At 44.7% G+C, this 17,600-nt stretch overlaps 1 protein-coding gene across 3 annotated transcripts in view; it reads left to right on the top strand.

Moving 5' to 3' along the window:
- The first annotated feature begins 8,599 nt into the window (after positions 1-8,599).
- VCAN (versican) overlaps positions 8,600-17,600 on the top strand; it is a 106,181-nt gene continuing 97,180 nt past the window's right edge. The window contains exon 1 of one of the 3 annotated variants that reach the window (XM_036309020.1): positions 8,600-9,103. The gene's annotated coding sequence lies outside the window, so the exon portion shown is untranslated. The remainder of the gene's footprint in view (positions 9,104-17,600) is intronic. The other 2 variants (XM_036309021.1, XM_036309022.1) reach the window with 2 other exon arrangements.

The raw sequence follows: 17,600 nt of genomic DNA on the forward strand, positions 1-17,600 counted from the left end.
AGGAAGGGGGCTTCTTGCCTGTCTGCCACCTTTTGGTCTCAGTCTTCCTTGTTTCTTCAGAAGTTCTCATGTACCAGTCTCCTTCCTTTCTTGAACTCTTCCTGTCATGGCTTCTTCCCCTCCCTAGGCCTCTGGGAGAACACGTTGGCCTCTTGAGGATTCATAAGGGTGTTTACTGATAGGAAATACAAAAGAAGAAGAAAAGGAAAGAGTAGATAAAGGGGATAAACTTTTGCTTGCTTGCCATCAGCCTTCCCTTTGAACATTTAAATGTGTGGGGACAATCTTAGGGTCCTTCCGGTGGAATGCAGCCCAAAGAGCAGTTTTGTTTGGCCTATTTAATGTTTTAAGAGTGGGAAGCACTGAACCAACAGTCCCGCCTCACCAGTGGCTGGAACTAAGTGCCACGCTCCTCACCATTCTCTATTGTTCATTCTTTGCCTGTTTCACTCTTTTATGGTATCCTCATGACCTTGGTAATGCAGTTGCGTTTGCCACATTTTTTGAAGCAGAAGGTATGTTTTATTCCTATTTCTACCTCTATTCTCCATTGATATTCTCAGGACATAGAAAACACTTGACAGATGTAGGCATTCCATTTCTATTCAACACATATGTATTTGGTTCCTAGCCTGGACCAGGCATGTGCTAAGGAACTGCATGTATCATCACGGAGCTTCCACCAATGACCCCAAGTCTGAAGTAAGATGACTTTGCATTAGACACATTTACAGCCCTTCTGTTCTTTAATTTCCATAAATTTAAGATTCATTTATGATTCTCAGGACAAGAGGTTTCAAGCCTCATTTGGCTGGTTCTTCCTAGGAGTTGAGGCACATGTGAGGGAGTCAAGCCAGATCTGTGTGGGAGAAGAGGCACTGAGATTCAGGCTGAAGATCCTGCTAAAGGGGCAGTACTGGGTGCGAGGCTGGGAAGATGCTCTGGGAAGGAGGGAGGAGCCACTGAATAGGTTCACACATCTCCCTGATATGCTAGGATTTGCCACCTCATCTTGTCTCAACTTGTGGAGAGCGGCCACAGTGTTTGGACAGGTTCAAGCCTGGGACTAATGAGAGGGCACAGTCCTCTCATGGCCACGTGCAAGTCCTAGCTTGGAGGGCAAAGCCCTCCCAGCACAATTATAGTCAAAGGCTATAGTTGTAAGCTTGAACCTATGGTCCGAACCTGTGGTCCCATGTGGCTAAGTGATATAGGCTGTAGGACACTGGTTCTCAACCTTGGCTGCACATTAGAATCACCTGGGAATCTTTTTAAAATCCTGATTTCTGGGCCCCATCCTCCGGAAATTCTGTTTCTTTGTTATGGGGTGAGGCCACAACATTAGTAACAAAGAAACAGAATTTCCGGAGGATGAGGCCCAGAAATCAGGATTTTAAAAAGATTCCCAGGTGATTCTAATGTGCAGCCAAGGCTGAGAACCACTGCTGTAGGAGGGGCAGCAAGTAAACAAAACTTGATCAGGTGCATGTAATTGAGTAGATTTGAAACCCAGGAGAACGTTGTAACCACGCCCTTACTTTGCCTCGTGGAATCTGGCTATAAAGTAAAGACACGGCTTACAGGCCGTGGCACTGTTGCTAGCTCTCCATCAGAGAGGACAGCATCCCAGACCCAGCTTTTTTCTCGTGTCTGTCTTTTCTCAATCCTTCACCGCCCCCTTTCAGGCTCACTGAACCTGGCTGAGCTGGCTCGGCACACAGCTAAGGTAGGAAACCTGTTGTAGCCAGTCCCACTATCTAGTCAGTCTTGGTGGTGACTACAAGATTGGGAATTATGGCATATGTGATGATGCCCCACGCATATCCCTTCACCTTTATCATGTCTGTGCATGCTGACCCTTCTCACTGCAGCCCCTGCATCTTATAACCTGAGAGCTCTCTCACGCCACGGGAGCCCGGTCTACCCCTCACATGCAGAAGTGGCAGGGGAAAACACCTCTTGGAAAAGCCTTCCACCCAGGACTGGTGTATAAATGCTCCAGCTCCCTCTCTCTCAGTTGGGAAACCCCTGAGGTACACGTTCTCCACTGTTTCCCTGCCTTCCCCAGTGGGAATAAACTCCAGTTGCCCATAGTGGCAACCTGCTTGACATGTACCCTTCACTAGCCTCCTTCCCTTCCCTCTCACTTCCTACCTCTCTGAAGATGTTTTAGGACTCACCCCCCAAGTAAACTACAGTACTTGCATTTAAATCCTTGTCTCAGGGCTTACCTCTGTGGGAAACCAAACTAAGATAGACATCATGGGTTTTTTTTCTATTTTTGTGACAAATTTCGTTGGAATTTTGATAGGGATTGAATCTATAGATGGCTTTGGGTAGTATGGTCATTTTTCCAATCTATGAACACAGATATCTTCCCATTTATTTGTGTTTTCTTCAATTTCTTTCTATGGTGTCTACCAGTTCTCAGTACACAGATCTTTCACTTACTTGGTTAAATTTATTCCTAAGTATTGTATTGTTTCACTGCTGTTGTAAATGGGATTGCCGTCTTTAGTTCTTTTTTAGATAGTTGTTATTGTATAGAAATGCAAATAATTTTTGTATGTTGATTTTGTAGCTTGAACCAGTACTGAATTTATCAGCTCGAACAATTTTTGTGTGAAGTCTTTAGGATTTTCTTTGTTTAAGATCATGTCATCAGCAAACAAGGACAATTTTTCTTTCTTTCTGATTTGAACATCTTTTATTTCCTTTTTCTTCCCTAATTGCTCTGGCCAGGACTTCTAATATTATCAAGAGTGGGTGCCTTTGTCTTGTTTCTGATCTTTGTGAGTAATCCTTCAACCTTTTACCACTGAGTATGATTTTAGCTCTGGGCTTGTCATATATGGCCTTTTTATTGGGTTGAGAGTAGAATGCTGATTGTCAGGGGCTGAAGATGTGTGGGAAATAGGGAGATGTTGACCAAAGGGTACAAACTTTCAGTTGTAAGGTGAATAAGCTCCAGAGATCTCATGTACAGCATGGTGACTATGGTTAACAATACCGTATTGTATACTTGAAAGCAGCTCTGAGAGTAGAGCTTTAATATTCTCACCAAAACAACAACAAAAAGGCAATTGTGTGAGGCAGAGGATGTCGTAAACAACTTTTATTGTGGTAAGCATTTCACAATATATACAGGTATTTAATTATCACATTATACTCTGTAAACTTACACAATGTCATGTTAATTATATCTCAATAAAAAAGGGGGGGGGAATAGATATGGGAGGGAGGAGGCAGCTACCAACAAAGAGAAAGAAAAAAAAAAGACAAAAAGGCCTCAAAGGTGTCGCAGAAACGGGGCATAGGAAGGGCCATTATACATTGACAACTGCAGTTTTGAGAGAAGTCAGTAAATTCAATACTATGTTTTAATCAATTTATTTCAGCTTTATGATGACTAAGAATAGTAATAATTTTTACCACGTTGTTCTTTCCTCTTGGTTTCTAATGGGTACATTTGATACTCTTGCCCAGCAGAGACTCACTCTGGTGTTCTTGGAATGGTCAGTGTCTCTGACCTTTTCTTGTTGGGATGAACTTTAATGCTTTCCTTCCACCATTCAACTTTGGTTTGGTTTATCAATTCTGGAAGACTTCTGGAAACAAAGTGAACCCTGAGTACGTCATCTAAGCAAACATTTTTATTAGGGGAAAATAAGAAACCCAATTTCATCATATACAACAAGATTAATGCTTGGGATTCAATGTTGGTAGGATATGTTACATGAAAGAGATTTCCCAGTAAAGAAAGATTTGTTGAGCGATCATCTCCCTAATCCATTTGTAGTCATGGCATGTTTGTAAAAAATGGTTGACTAGACCAGCCAATGGACTCATACACAAAATACTTTTCCCCTCTAAATTCATTAGTCACTATGTAGATAAATCATAACCTTGGCTACTCTAATAAGTTAATTTTTCTGTAGAGATTATAAACTCCTTTAGGACGGGAGTATTTTAGCTATTGAATAATTCCTTAATGCCTAAGGTCTAAACAGGGCATATAGAAGGTGCTCAATAAATATTGAATTGAACAAAGAAAATATAAATAAACTTGAGTACAGTCTGTTTGTGGTATTTGCTGAGTCTTATAAATATTCTTCTCTTCTTTTTTCTTTGAGTTATAACAAATATTTGATCTCCGTTGAGTCATAGGGTTAAAATGTGATCACTCATATTTTGTGGCAAGAGCATAAAGTCTCTGACATTCAACTAGTCCTGCAATTCCTTTTACTGGTGAAATAAAATGAAGCGCCTGTGTGTTGGTTCTTTGCCCTGTTTCGATACCTGTATTAGAGCTTTCCAAACATTCTTCTCACTATTTGGAACTTCCTGGTTTCCTGTCTTGCCTCCCGCTTTTGCTCCCCAGAGAAACTAATGATGCCACGGTGGCCCTTTTTGCAGCATCCATAGTGCTTTCATTAAGCTTCTTGTCTCTGGGTCTCATTGTCCTCTAATTAAATAAATGGAGTCTGGTACTCACTGAAAATAAACAGCAACTGCGAAAGTTTTGCCTCTTAAGAAAGTCTCTAATTGTTCTGCCCTGCCACACGGATTCCAAGATCTCTGCCGCTTCCTTGTGTTCAGAAAACAGATTCTTCATTTTGTCATGGTTCAGCCAAATGATCTATAAAACATGACCTATATTGTTCAGGCTATGGGGAGGGGCAAAAAGAGTTTGAGAAAGTGACTAAGAAGAGGAGTAAGGTTGATTCACTTTAGTGGGGCTGCTTTATTTATGCCTTGATCTTTTTCTTTATAAAAAATGATGGCATTTTTGATACTCTGCTCCAGGCAGCCTCCCCGGGGGTGAGTGCAGATGTGCTGGACCATTTGGCTGCCCCGTGGACAGAATCAGAGAGCCTCTTTCTCCCTAATGAAGTCATCTCCTCTCAGCAGCCCAGCCTTTTTCCCATCACTCCATGTTGGAACTTGGCTTTGGCTTGCATAGTTCTGCCGTGATGTAGATGGTCTTCCAGTTAAGTCCTGGAGAAATCTGCCCAACCATGAACAAGACATTTACAGCAGAGAAGAAAAAAAACCCTCTTTTTTTTTGAAAGAAACATTTTACTGTAACATTTTGATTTGGGGGTTGGGGAGCAAAGACAGTATCTGATTTCTGGGAAAGAAATCAATTTTTTTGTGGCTTTCAAGGATATTTGCCTGTGTTTAATTTCTCTAAGTGATTTATAGACTTCAGGCTAAAGTATAATGAGATTGTCACCACACTTTGCCTCTTGAAGGGTTTCTTTTAATTTTTAAAGAAGACAACAAAAACCTTCCATTACTTCTGCGCTTTCTCAAAAACCAAAGTGGATTTAAAATGTTGGATAAAATATCTGTCCCTAATATGTAAATTTAAAAAAGTTTTGTTTTTTTTTTTTTTTTTTTAAATGAAGCAATCTTAGAGGGTTGGCTTCCTTTTTCTAGGGTCTTTGGAGTTCATTAAAGGTGCATTTTTAACCTGTCAAATTCTTTCACCACCCAGAGAGGATATTTGCTTATACCTAGGACCAGCCAGATCAGGGACTTGAAATGTGAACTCTGCTGTCTGAATGTGGATGAGACTGAAACCTTGTCATCCTTAGTGCAGCAACAAATAATACCGTGTCTCAGAACACTTCACCTGATCAATAAAAAAGAAGACTGACATGCGATCCCAAAGGCCCTCAGGTGGAGGTTTAGACGGAGATAATGAAATTCCCTGGAGACAAACCTGCCAACTACACCTCTCTTCTTCAAGTCACTGGCTGGCTGCCACTGACCGCAGCCAAGTTCCTAAAGACAAGATCAAGGCAAGGAAGCAAGGCACATACTTTCTGGCTTCTGGTTTCTTGTAGCCACCAGCACCAAGTGTGAAGATCTTGCTTTATCTCCACCCAGACTGTGGAGTTTACATAGGGAACGTCCCCAGTACAAGGACAGGATATAAAGGGGGTCACAGGATATTTGAATTACTGTTTGATTCAGACTTGGGTGTAGTAGGCAAACACATTTTTGGTTATAAAAGCTGAAAAAATATATTTTCCCATTCAAAAATGTCTGATGATTTTTCAGACATGGGGCAATCTGAAATAACTCTTCTCTCATTCTCTTTAGTTGATAAGAGAAGATGGGAAGAAGGGAGGGAAGGAGAAAGAGAGAGAGAGAGAGAGAGAGAGAGAGAGAGAGAGAGAGAGGAGCTCAAGAAGAGTTACACAGAAATAATACAGCTGTAGTCTCTATTCTGAATGTACCTAGTATTCCTTCCTTTTTATTTTTTCACTATTACAGGTAGCTAGGAGTGAAAATATGCCTTAGAGAAAGAAAGCGGATATTCAGGGGTGTCATTCCATTGCAGTTATAGAACAGCCTGAAGAAGTGTCTGGTTTTCTAAATAATAATGTAACAAGTCAGAGCAAGGGCATGTAGCATAAAGCTTTTCAACAAGATCCATGTTCTGACTATTTAAGTATGCCCGAGAAAATGCCTTTTCCCTGTAGAACTAATTGGACAAGAGTTGTAATGCCTATGGAAGAACACTATAGAGAACCATAAGCGTTGGAGGGCTATAGAAACACATTTGGCAAGCTAAAGGAAAGTATCTCAGGATGTAAGGAGTATCTGACCCATAATTTTTCATCATGTTCCATCATGTGTAGATGGCATTATTTATAATGAATGTTAACTATTAACATTTTCCTGAAAATGGACATAATCTGCTATTAGTTGCTGGTTTCTACTGTAGATCTCCTTTGTAGAAATGTTTTATTTAACTGTGTTATGAAGGGAGAGCAGGATACCAGAGAGAGAATGAGCTTTCAGGTCGACAGATCTACCACTTAGAAAGTGGCCTTGGGCAAGAAACGTAAACTCTTTGGAACTCAACTAAGTTTACTCACATTTAAGAATGAGAATAATGCATACCTTGAAGTGTTTCAGAGAAAGGTCTACACTGATTCTGGAATATAAATTTCAATAGCAATCCTTTTATTTCATTTTTCTCCCTTTCTGAGTGAAGTCATCTTGATTATAACATTGATATGAGGAGCACTGAAAAGATCACTGGACCGGGAGTCAGGATTTACATTCTAGTTCCAGCTCTGCTGTTAAACATGTGACTTGAGGAAAGTCACTTTCTGGGCCTTAGTTTGCTTATCTGTTCAACGTGAAGGTTGAAGTCCAATTCTGTGGTATGACTGCTATTCTAAATATTTAATGAAATAGAATTTCAATGTTAGGAATGGTAGTGTAATAACTATGAGGATAAATCATTGTGGAAACAAAAGGATTTCTACACCCTGTAATTAATAGTCATGTCATTCACCGATAAAGAAATGAAACATGTCCATTTTGAGCATTGAAACCCACCTTTTATTACTTAAAAACTGTAACACAGGACTCATACAACTTGCAAAAGAAACTCATAAAAGAAATATTATAAATATTCATGGACGAGAGTCTAGGTTACTACAAGTTTTAAAATATGAGCTCCAGCCAACCTACTCAAAGAATTCAGAGTGAAAGAGGATCTTCTCCTTTAAACATCACTGTTCTGAGGGATTGTGATTGATATAAATTCCTAAGTAGAGGCCAGAGAGAATTATGAAGATGCTCCTATATCTGTGCAGAAAGAAGTGTTTGCTGTCCTTCCCAGTAATCCCAGTGTTAAACCGATGTGCACCTTGGACTTATTTTGTCCCCATTGTATAAGGGCATACTTGACTTCAAAGAAAAGGAAAACACAAAGTCCCTCTTTTTCTAAGGGGCAGAAATCCTTTGTGTCAACTGGTTGACCCCTTGCTCTGTAAGGTCCTGTTGGAAATCTTCTGTAACACAATGCACACCACTCTTCCATGTGTTGGTGCTATTTACGTAGTTGGGTGGGCCTGGCTGAAAACAAAAATCATATCAATACGATCATGGTTTCACTTCCTGATCACAAGGAAGGTGATTGATATGATATATCCAAGGAGTCTCTGTCACTCAGAAAAATTATTAAATACTCTACCTCGAGGGATACTTAGAGGGAGGGAGAGAAGAAGGAAGAACGCAGAATCTAGATTTCACGTAGGTTTGTGTCAGAGCAAGAGGATCTGTTTGAGTCCAACACGAGAACTTCCTGTGCAGCCCTTACCACCAAGGGGCTTTGTGGATTGCGCAATGCCGCTGGGTTCCCATTGGGCAGGTCCCGCGGAAGGCAGCGGGCGATTCCTATGCTTTCCCTCCACGTTTCCGAGGGATCTCCTTTCTGTGTCTCAGGTTGGCCGAAGCCGAGCGCCTGACACTTCCCTCGGATGGGACGGGGAGGCTCTGTGGCTGCGTAAACACGTTGCAGCCAAGTTCTGTGCAGATTTTCCAGTTTCCTTTGCTCCCAAGTACTGACGGCACTCAATTGTCTAGAACTGGCCTGCCCCACCGGAGCCTGGGGCTCGTTCCCCCTAACCCAGAACTGGCAGCGCGGGGGCGGGGAGGTGGGGGTGGGGACGGGGTGGGAGGGCAGCGGCTTCCTGGCGCACAGCGCGATGTTCCTTAGTGAGTCGCTGAATGGGGAGCGCTGCTGTCCCCTAGCCGATTGGTACTTGTCAGGAAGAAACGCCGAGAGGTGGGAGTGCCTGGGAGGGAGGCAGGCGGTCCCTGCAGCGAGCGCGGGGAGCTGCCTTCCGCCCCCCCGCTGCTTTCCAAGCCTGGGCTCTTAGGAGTGGCTGGAGCAGCGGAGCGCTTCAGGAGCCGGTGAATGAGCCCTCCTCCTCTTCCTCCTCCTCCTCCTCGCGGAGTCTCCTCCTCGGTGCTGACGGTACAGTGATATGATGACGATGGGTGTCACAACCCGCATTTGAACTTGCAGGCGAGCTGCCCCAAGCCTTTCTGGGGAGGAACTCCAGGCGGGCGGGCGAAACAGCCGCGAACATTAAGTGCTGCCGTCAGGCGCTGGGACTGGGATCTGTGGTCAGCCCCGCATCCTCCCGCATCTTCCAGCACCGTCCCGCACCATCCGCACCCTTCCCCAGGCCACCGCGCTTCCTATGTGACCCGCCCGGGCACGCCGAGCCCATTCGCGCAGCTCTGCGGTGAATTGTTTCCCACAAACTGCACTAAGCCGCCTTTCAAGGTAATCACGTTTCTTTTGTTCCCCTTTAAAAAAAACTTATGGAAAAAAAGCAAGCGTAGAAGAAAGAAATACATTGCAATTGATAGAAGGCTTTAAGGCAAAGAGAAGTAGATGTGGGGCGACGTTAAGAAAATATATGCACTTTAAAAATGCAGGTAACTTTCAGAAGGACGTCTGCAGAGAGGAGTACGGAGGGACCAGGGTGCTGAAAAAGATGCAGACAAAAGAAGCCCGAGGTGGGGTGGGGGTAGAAGTACTAACGGGTTTGGGGGGGATTTGGGGGAAGGGAGGAGAACCCCTAGAAAAGTCGTTGGGTCTTGAGCTGGAGAGGAGAGGGGGAACCCTGGTATATCTTGATTTTTTTTGTTAACCTGCTGAGGCAAAAGTTTGAATGGGGACTCTGAGACTTGCCCACATACAAGTCCCCGAAGCCGCTTTGGTGCGGGCCACCTGGTTCCCGGCCCCTGGTGTGCGGTCAGTTCCCTGCGTTCCTGGAAAGCGGCTCCCGGGCAGCTCCTGACAGGGGGACCCCGCGCCCCAGCAGCCCGGGACCTGTGCGGACCTGACCCCCCTGCGCCCGCAGGCAGTCTGGGGGAGGTCCGGCCGGGGGAGGTCCCGGGCCCTGGGGCTGCGTCTCCTTGGTGACTTGGGGGCTGTCAAGGCTCCCCCGGTGCCCCCGGGTTCTTTTGTCCTGCGCGCGGTGCGCAGCGACCCGCCGGGAAGGAGCAGGGGATGGGGGTGGGGGTGTTGGAGCACCGCGGAGGTCTAGGAGGCGCCTGGGCGGGAAAAGCTCGCCCTGAACCAGCAGGGATGTGCAAGAGTTTATCTCCCTGTGAAGAGCGGAGTGGAGGCTGTCGCTCCCGTCTCAATGAGCAAACCTGCGCTCCGAGCGCTCCACAGACAAAGGTGGCGCGGGGACTCGAATCTGGAGCCTCCAGGACCAGCCCTCTCGCCCGGGCCACGGCAGCCCTCCTTTTCCTTCCATCTCCCCACCCCCTCCCAGCCCTCGGCCCTGGTTGAGCAACTTTACTGGCGGGTCCCGCGGCCGCGGAGAGCGAGTGCCGGGAGCCCCGCGGGACGCCCTCGGCTGAGCGTCCCACCGCCCTGCGGAGGCGTGGGCGCTGTTGGGCGGCAGCCCGGGTGCTTGCGGACTAGGGGGCATCAGGGCTGTCCCGGCTCGCTGTCTGTGTCGCTGGGCGTGGAGTGGTCAGCGTGTTAAGCAGAGGAGAACGAGGTCGAAAAATAGTGTCATAGCCTAAACTATGTGCTCTGGGATCCAGCTGCGCCGCAGCTAGTCCGGCTGGTCCCGGGGAGATGCTGCGGGAGCGAGGAGAAAGCTCCGCGGAGCCTGGGAGCTGCCCCGCCTTGCGCGCGCTCACAGGCAGAAAGGCAGTCTGGCAACCGGGTCCCTTGTCTCATCTTTGTCTCTCCCTCTGTCTCCATCTTCTCTGCCTCTCTTCCCCTCTCCCAGCCTCGGCTACTCGGTCTCTCTCTCTCTCTCTCCTGCGTCCCCTCCCCCAAGGCTGACAAATGAATGGCTAGTGTGAAATCCCTGCCTCTCGTGGCCGCCGAGGCCGGCCAGAAGGGAGGAGCCAGGAGCGAGGGAGGCGGCGCGCTCCTTGGGATCTGCCCGCAGCGGCGTGCAAAGGACTTGCCGAACCCAGACGTCTAGGAATAGGGAGTTTTGTGGCGGGTGTGGGCGCCCCCTGCTGGAGAAATCCAGCAAGGTGGAGGGAAAAAAGCGTGTCTCTTCCTCCTACCCACCCACCCAGTGAAAGGAGCGGTTTTCACAAGAAAGGAGGACCTTATCTTCCCCTTCAGTCGTTCGTGTTCTTATTCAGAACCTGCGACATAAATCTCAGTGTTTGCAGGACGCGGGAGGGAGACCTTGCCTATGCAAAGCCCAGAAGTGCCTTCTTCCGAGTCAGTTAGGCCACGCGGCGAGTCTGCAGCGGGACTCACGAACACTCGGAGCCCGGCGGATCCCGGTTTTGGGGGGATGGGGGCTGGTGCTCAGTTTTGGCGGTCGCTTTAAGAAAGATAATACAGAATGCTTAACTTTTGGAAATGTTACTAAGTCCCATGACCATTTGAACCCAATGCTAGGGCCCCGCCCCAGGACATTGCAGAAGAAGGGTCCCTAATCCAAAGTTGAAACCCCCTCAACTTCACGGCCTCCAAGGAACATGGAAGTTTGGAAGGAGGGTGCCCGGGGAAAAAGGAGGAAGGAAGGGGACAGTGGGGGGAAGGGAAGAAGGCAGGACCGGAGATGGGGCAGAGGCGCGCCAACAGCTGGGAGCGGATGGGAAGCGTTTCTAAGTTTTGGTCTGAATTTCAGGTCTCTTGTTAACGTAGTTCTTTAATCCCACGAGCGACAAGAAACGCGTGCAGGGTGGAAGAGTAGGGGAGGAGCTAGCCCCCTTAGAGCACATGGTTTGGGGTGGTCCCCGATGGGCTCAGCCCGGGCCGGGGCCGGGGCCGCGACCCGCACTCTTTGCCGCCGGTTCAGTATCCGCCGCCACGTGGGCTGGGGCTTCAGCTGCGGCCCGAGACGGGTGTGACTTCTCGGCTCCGAGACAGCGGTTCTGCGAACCAGCCCTCAGTTCAGCCTGGAGGCTGGCGGGGCGCCTCCTAGGTCCCCGCCCAGAGGCCAATGGAGCGCCCCTACCCCCCACCCCTCGCAGGACGGAGGCGGGGCGGGCGGGGGAGGCGGGGCAGCTACGTGGTGGGAGCTCCGCGTCTGCGCCCCCAGCCCTACAGTTGTTGGCAGCTGTGCTGTAGGCAGCCCGACTCCTATCCAGACGGCGCTAAACACTCCTATTGAAAGACTGGCTTTTTTTTTTTTTTTCCTTGTTTCTTTGGAGCGGTAGGAGGAGTTTTTGCTTTGCGACTGGCAAGAAGGAAAGACCTACTCCAAGCAAACTCTTTTGTATTTGGCAGAAAAATGAGACTCTCCTGCATTAAATACATTGGGGTCGGTTTAAAGACCACTTTTTTTGTCGTTGCTACAAGGATAATCACTGTCATACAGAGTTCGTCTGGAATGACAAGCAATTGCCATTTTTTGACAGAACTTACAGAATTCCATGAACACAGATACTTTGGGGCTGAGCGGGTGTAGGGGCGGTCTCTGGGCATCAGGGGCCTTAGCCTGTGCGCCCGTCCGTAGTGGGAGCTGAGCGCATGCTTATGAAATGACTGAACTAGCGACTTGAGGGAATGTGGCGCAGATGAGTCGCTGCCACTAAGAGCTGTATTTTAATCTCTCCTGTTTCTTTGCAGGGTTTTAATGGTCTCTTCAATCTCACATGCTGACATCTAACCCTCTTTCTCTTTTTGACTCCTAAAAGCTGTGACGTAGATTATTTTAAGTACTGCTTGGCAATTATGCCAGATCTATCCTGCAAATGTTCATATAAAGTATGTGGTGAGTTTAATATAAAAATAGGAAGGCACCCATGGAAGCAACAATGAGTTTGCTGAGATAAGATCGGTCCCCAGTTTGGGCAATGTGTAACTTGGAATGTCAGCATATCAAGCAGAAGGCATCAGAGACTGACTTCTAGTTCTGAGCTCTAAGGAAAGAAAGGAATATTTTACAATTGCATATGTCTGTCTTGACTAATTAATACTGCAAAGGGTTCCAGTGGATTCCAAAGTGATTGAGCAATTACTTCCTCCAGCAGGAAGTCCACAGTCCTTAATCTTCTTTGTGGGTGGTGGGAAGAGGGATGAGAGTCAAGATAATCCTTAAGAATTTATGTAAAAATTCAAAGTTATTGTTTTTCCTTAGTAGATTAAAAAGAAATAAAAAGCTATTCCTACATTATATTTCTGGCTTTTAAAAAATGAAGTTTGAAAAGAATCCTCCTAGATTTACATATGTTTACAGATACAGATTTCTTTTTCTCTACACTTACAAACTGGAGGGGAATGCTTCTGATATCCTAAGATATCTATATCTGCACCCTTGGAAATTCTTTTTGGAAAAGACCTAAAGAGCTAAATTAAGGCTAAATATAATTGACATTAAAGACAGTCATTGTTTTCTCTTTCCTCACATTTTATGCTTAAGTACTTCATGGTTAATGATTGGTCACTAATTGAGCATCAGAGCCTTTGAGAACACAAAGATCAACCAAGGCTGTCTCCCATCAGTTGTAAAACTAAGCTCTCCTTTCCTAGTGGGGTTTAAACATGTGTGCTGACCTTATTCATGGGCAAACATACCTAGACACTGTATGTAAAATGGGATTTTACCCTGTGACTGAGCAGAACTTTTCAGGACACATGGTTCATTTGAGGGAAAGAATGAATGACTGTAGTAGGCTATTATTTCACCACCCACCTAGAGAAACCAGTTTGGACTCACAAACCCTCATTGTTGGGGGTTCCTAGCTCTGGTCTAGGAAAACATGCTGATTGTTGCATAGGTCCGTACTTTACCAGAAAACACAAGGCGCATACTCTTTCTGGTTTGGAATCAGAACAAGGGGATGTAGAGATTAATGACTTGGCTGAGCTCCACTTCCACTTCAATGAGTGAATTTTTGCCAGTTTCCTCTGGTAGCCTAGACTTGGTAAATTACATATATATGCATATGTTCTCCAGAATATTTTTTTTTTTTTACTTTGCTAAGTTCTTATCACTGAATATGCCAGAAGTGGTTATATTTCAGTGGTTAGTGAAAATTACCTTTGTTTAATATGTTTGTCAATTATGTTTCCTGAAATTCCTCTGGACAGCTCTATAGCTCTATCATCTATAAAAGGGTATAAATACATATTTAAATTATATATATATATATATTCTACCCAATTCTTCTAAGAATTTTAAGAGGTCCTTATGTCTATAAAAATGAGATTACATCACATAATAAATGCATATATAATATGTAAGTTTCAATCTTTTTATTATTAAACTAGAGGCCCAGTGCATGAAATTTGTGCATGGGGTGGGAGGTCGCCTCAGCCCAGCCTTTACCCTCTCCAATCTGGGACATCCCTCTCACAATCTGGGACCGCTGGCTCCTAACCTCTTGCCTGCCTTCCTGATTGCCCCTAAAGGCCCCCCCTGCTAGCCTGATCACCCCTAACTACCTCTGCCTGCCATCCTGATCGTCCATAACTGCCCCCCCCCCCCTTCTGGCCTGGTCGCTCCTAAGTGACCCCGGCCAGCCCGGTTGCCCCTAACTGCCCCCTCCCCTTCAGGCCTGGTCGCCCCACACAGTCTGCTGTTCGGTCGTTTGGTCACCCCTCTCTGCCCCTCCTGCCAGCCTGGTCGCCCCTGCTGTTTGGTCGTAGCATGAGGGCGTGCTGACTAATTTGCATATTGCCCTTTTATTAGTATAGATCACTGAGTTGATATTACCTTTGGTGTAGTGGGATGAGCAGTAGACTGAGAAAACCAGATTAAGACAGAATTTCTAGACCTTTAGTGTCAGAATCAATTAAGTGAATATACAGTTATAGACATTAAAAGGATGAATACCTGTGGAAAGGCTTTTGCAAAAGAAAAACTATACAAATAAGTGGTGTTACTATAGTATGTATGGGGGACTCAGATTGATCTGATTCTATAACTTTAATAATGACGGTATTCCATAAATTGTGTATTTCCTACTAAATATATAAAATGAGTTAGATAGAGGTATATTGTTTTAAGAACTGTCAAGTTTCATTGAACAGAAGACAGATTCCAGAAATACACTGAAATAGACATGAAAATTAAGTGGAAAAGGATTATTCAATAAATGGTATGGGGCCGAAACCGGTTTGGCTCAGTGGATAGAGCGTCAGCCTGCGGACTGAAGGGTCCCAGGTTCGATTCCGGTCAAGGGCATGTACCTGGGTTGCAGGCACGTCCCCAGTGGGAGATGTGCAGGAGGCAGCTTATTGATGTTTCTCTCTCATCGATGTTTCTAACTCTCTATCTCTCTCCCTTCCTCTCTGTAAAAAATCAATAAAATATATTTAAAAAAAAATAAATGGTATGGGGACAATTGATCAGCTCACTCAAAGTCTGAGTCAATTTCTACCTCATTTCTTATCCTAAAATAAAGTTAAGATGGATCAAATATGAAAAGTGCAGAATTACATTTAAAGAAAAGAACTAGAGGAAATCATGGGATTTTTAAAATAATAAGCGAGGAGTGGATAAATATGTTCTAAACAAAAGATAAAACCCAGAAGCAATTCTAAAAAGAATTGACAAGTCTGACTACATAACAAATTATTTACACTAAAACAAATAGCACATTTAGAAACTATCTGTAACATAAAGGCAATTAGGTATGGGCAATTGGAAGAAACAGAAATATGCATAAATTTTTTTTAATTATGAGAAATTGCTCAGCTTCATTCATAATTAAAGAAACAGCAATTAAAACTACAATGACATGCTACATTTTTCATCAGTCAGAGCATTAAAAATAAAAAGTTTGATGGAAGTTTGTGTTGACCAGGTTGTGGGACAATTGGATCTCATACACTACTGTGGCAATGTAAATAGGGTCATCTTTTTAGAAAATAATTTGGTAATAGCTATCAAATTTTGAAAAAAATGCATATAACCTTTGACCCAGCAATTCCTCTTCTAGATATTATCATATAGCTATTGGAACAAATGTCACCCAAGATAAATGGACAAGGTTGCCCTTTGCAGTACTTTTTCTAGTAACAAAAAGTTGGAAACACCTTAAAGGATCATCATGGAATTGGTGAAACAAAAGATGCTACATTTATCTAATGAAACACTATGTAGCTGAAAATAACATAGGAAGACTATATTTGCTGACTGCAAGATACACTGAATATTAAGTAAAGGAAGTAATATACCAAATAGTGTATGTAAACACAAACACCAAAGACTGCTCTCCTGGAGCTTATATTAAGGTGGGGAGAGAAAGGCAATTTCCAAATACATACCTAAAAATGTTGATAAAGGGCAATGATGAAACTCGAGTATAGGAAACGGGATAGAAAGCGCTGTATGTTTTCCATAGACTGATGAAAAAGTTATCCAGGCAGAGAACAGAGCAGTACTAAGGGGCAATGACATGAAAAAGCTTAGCCAAGTCCAGGTTCAGGAATCCAGTCACAGGATAAATTCACATGGCGACATTACTCCTATTAAGTAAATTCATGAGAGTTCATGTTTAAACCATGAGCGATTTCTCTCTGTACTACGACAATTCCTCCTGCAAGAAAGCATCAGGATCAATGTAATAGGCAATGCTCATTACATCCACTTTGTGGCTGAGGTGTCCTAGCCCAGTGGTCGGCAGACTCATTAGTCAACAGAGCCAAATATCAACAGTACAACGACTGAAATTTCTTTTGAGAGCCAAATTTTTAAAACTTTAACTATATAGGTAGGTACATTGTTATTAACTTCATTAGGGTACTCCTAAGCTGGCCTTTGCTAAAAACGTCCTCAATCTGATTGAGGTACATTCGCTGAGGTCGACCCCTTCCAACTCTCCCATCCACACTCGTCTTGTATACTTGTTTCGTCTATCTCCTTTCGTTCATCCTCTCTATATGTCCACACCATCTCCACATACCTTTCTCAATCCTCGACACTACATCTTCTTTCACTCCACAATGTTCCCTAAAATTAACTTAATAAACTTTACTTAAAGTTTTAAGTCAACTTCGCACTGTACGTGGGCGCCCACACGTGGTATTTTGTGGAATAGCCACACTCCAGGGGCCAAAGAGCCACATGTGGCTCTCGAGCCGCGGTTTGCCGACCACTGTCCTAGACAGTTGGTTGTCTGAGGTAACTAATTCAAAGACCGGAAGACAAAACCACTATTTGTGTCCTTAAGTCACCCTTTGCTCAGTGAGGCTTCCCCAAGATCAAGGGAGAATATTAAAAGTCTGTTTGCTAGAACTTTGGCACTCTCTTTCTCTGAGGCAGCCCATTCCTGGAGTGACCTTTATTCTCTCTGCAGTCATTTCTCATGGATAGGAGTCTGGTTGACCTTGTCTCTTGTGTCTCCCTGGCAATTAGACAGCCACAGTCAGCTGTGTCTTGATTGTTCAAAGACTTTCTCCTCTTCTCATTGACTTTACTGGAGTAGAATGCTAAATATAGGCATGGGTTCTCCTATCTCCCAGGTCTTTCTATGTAGACAGACTTGTTATCACTAATAGATTATGCTTACAAGCCTGACAGGAAGAGCAGAGAAATAGAAATGGGGGTTTGAGTGGTGCTGAAAAAAACAAAACAAAAAAGAAGTTTCTCACTTAGTAGGATCAAAAAGGGAAATAGTGTGCCTTAATAACCATGCACTTGGACATAGCCTTAAGAAAATTAGAGAAATGAATGAATGCCCATGGTCTCAGGCAACTAAGCTCAGTAAACCACTCTGAGATACTAAAGAGATAATGACCATCCTTTAGATCACGGGGTTGTAAATTTGGGTGCCTACAAGGAACAGGCATGTAGTAGAAATGGATGAGAAGCCCAATGGAGTCAGTGATAACCTTG

Source organism: Myotis myotis, unplaced genomic scaffold (genome assembly GCF_014108235.1).
Source record: "Myotis myotis isolate mMyoMyo1 unplaced genomic scaffold, mMyoMyo1.p scaffold_m19_p_5, whole genome shotgun sequence".
Taxonomy (NCBI): domain Eukaryota; kingdom Metazoa; phylum Chordata; class Mammalia; order Chiroptera; family Vespertilionidae; genus Myotis; species Myotis myotis.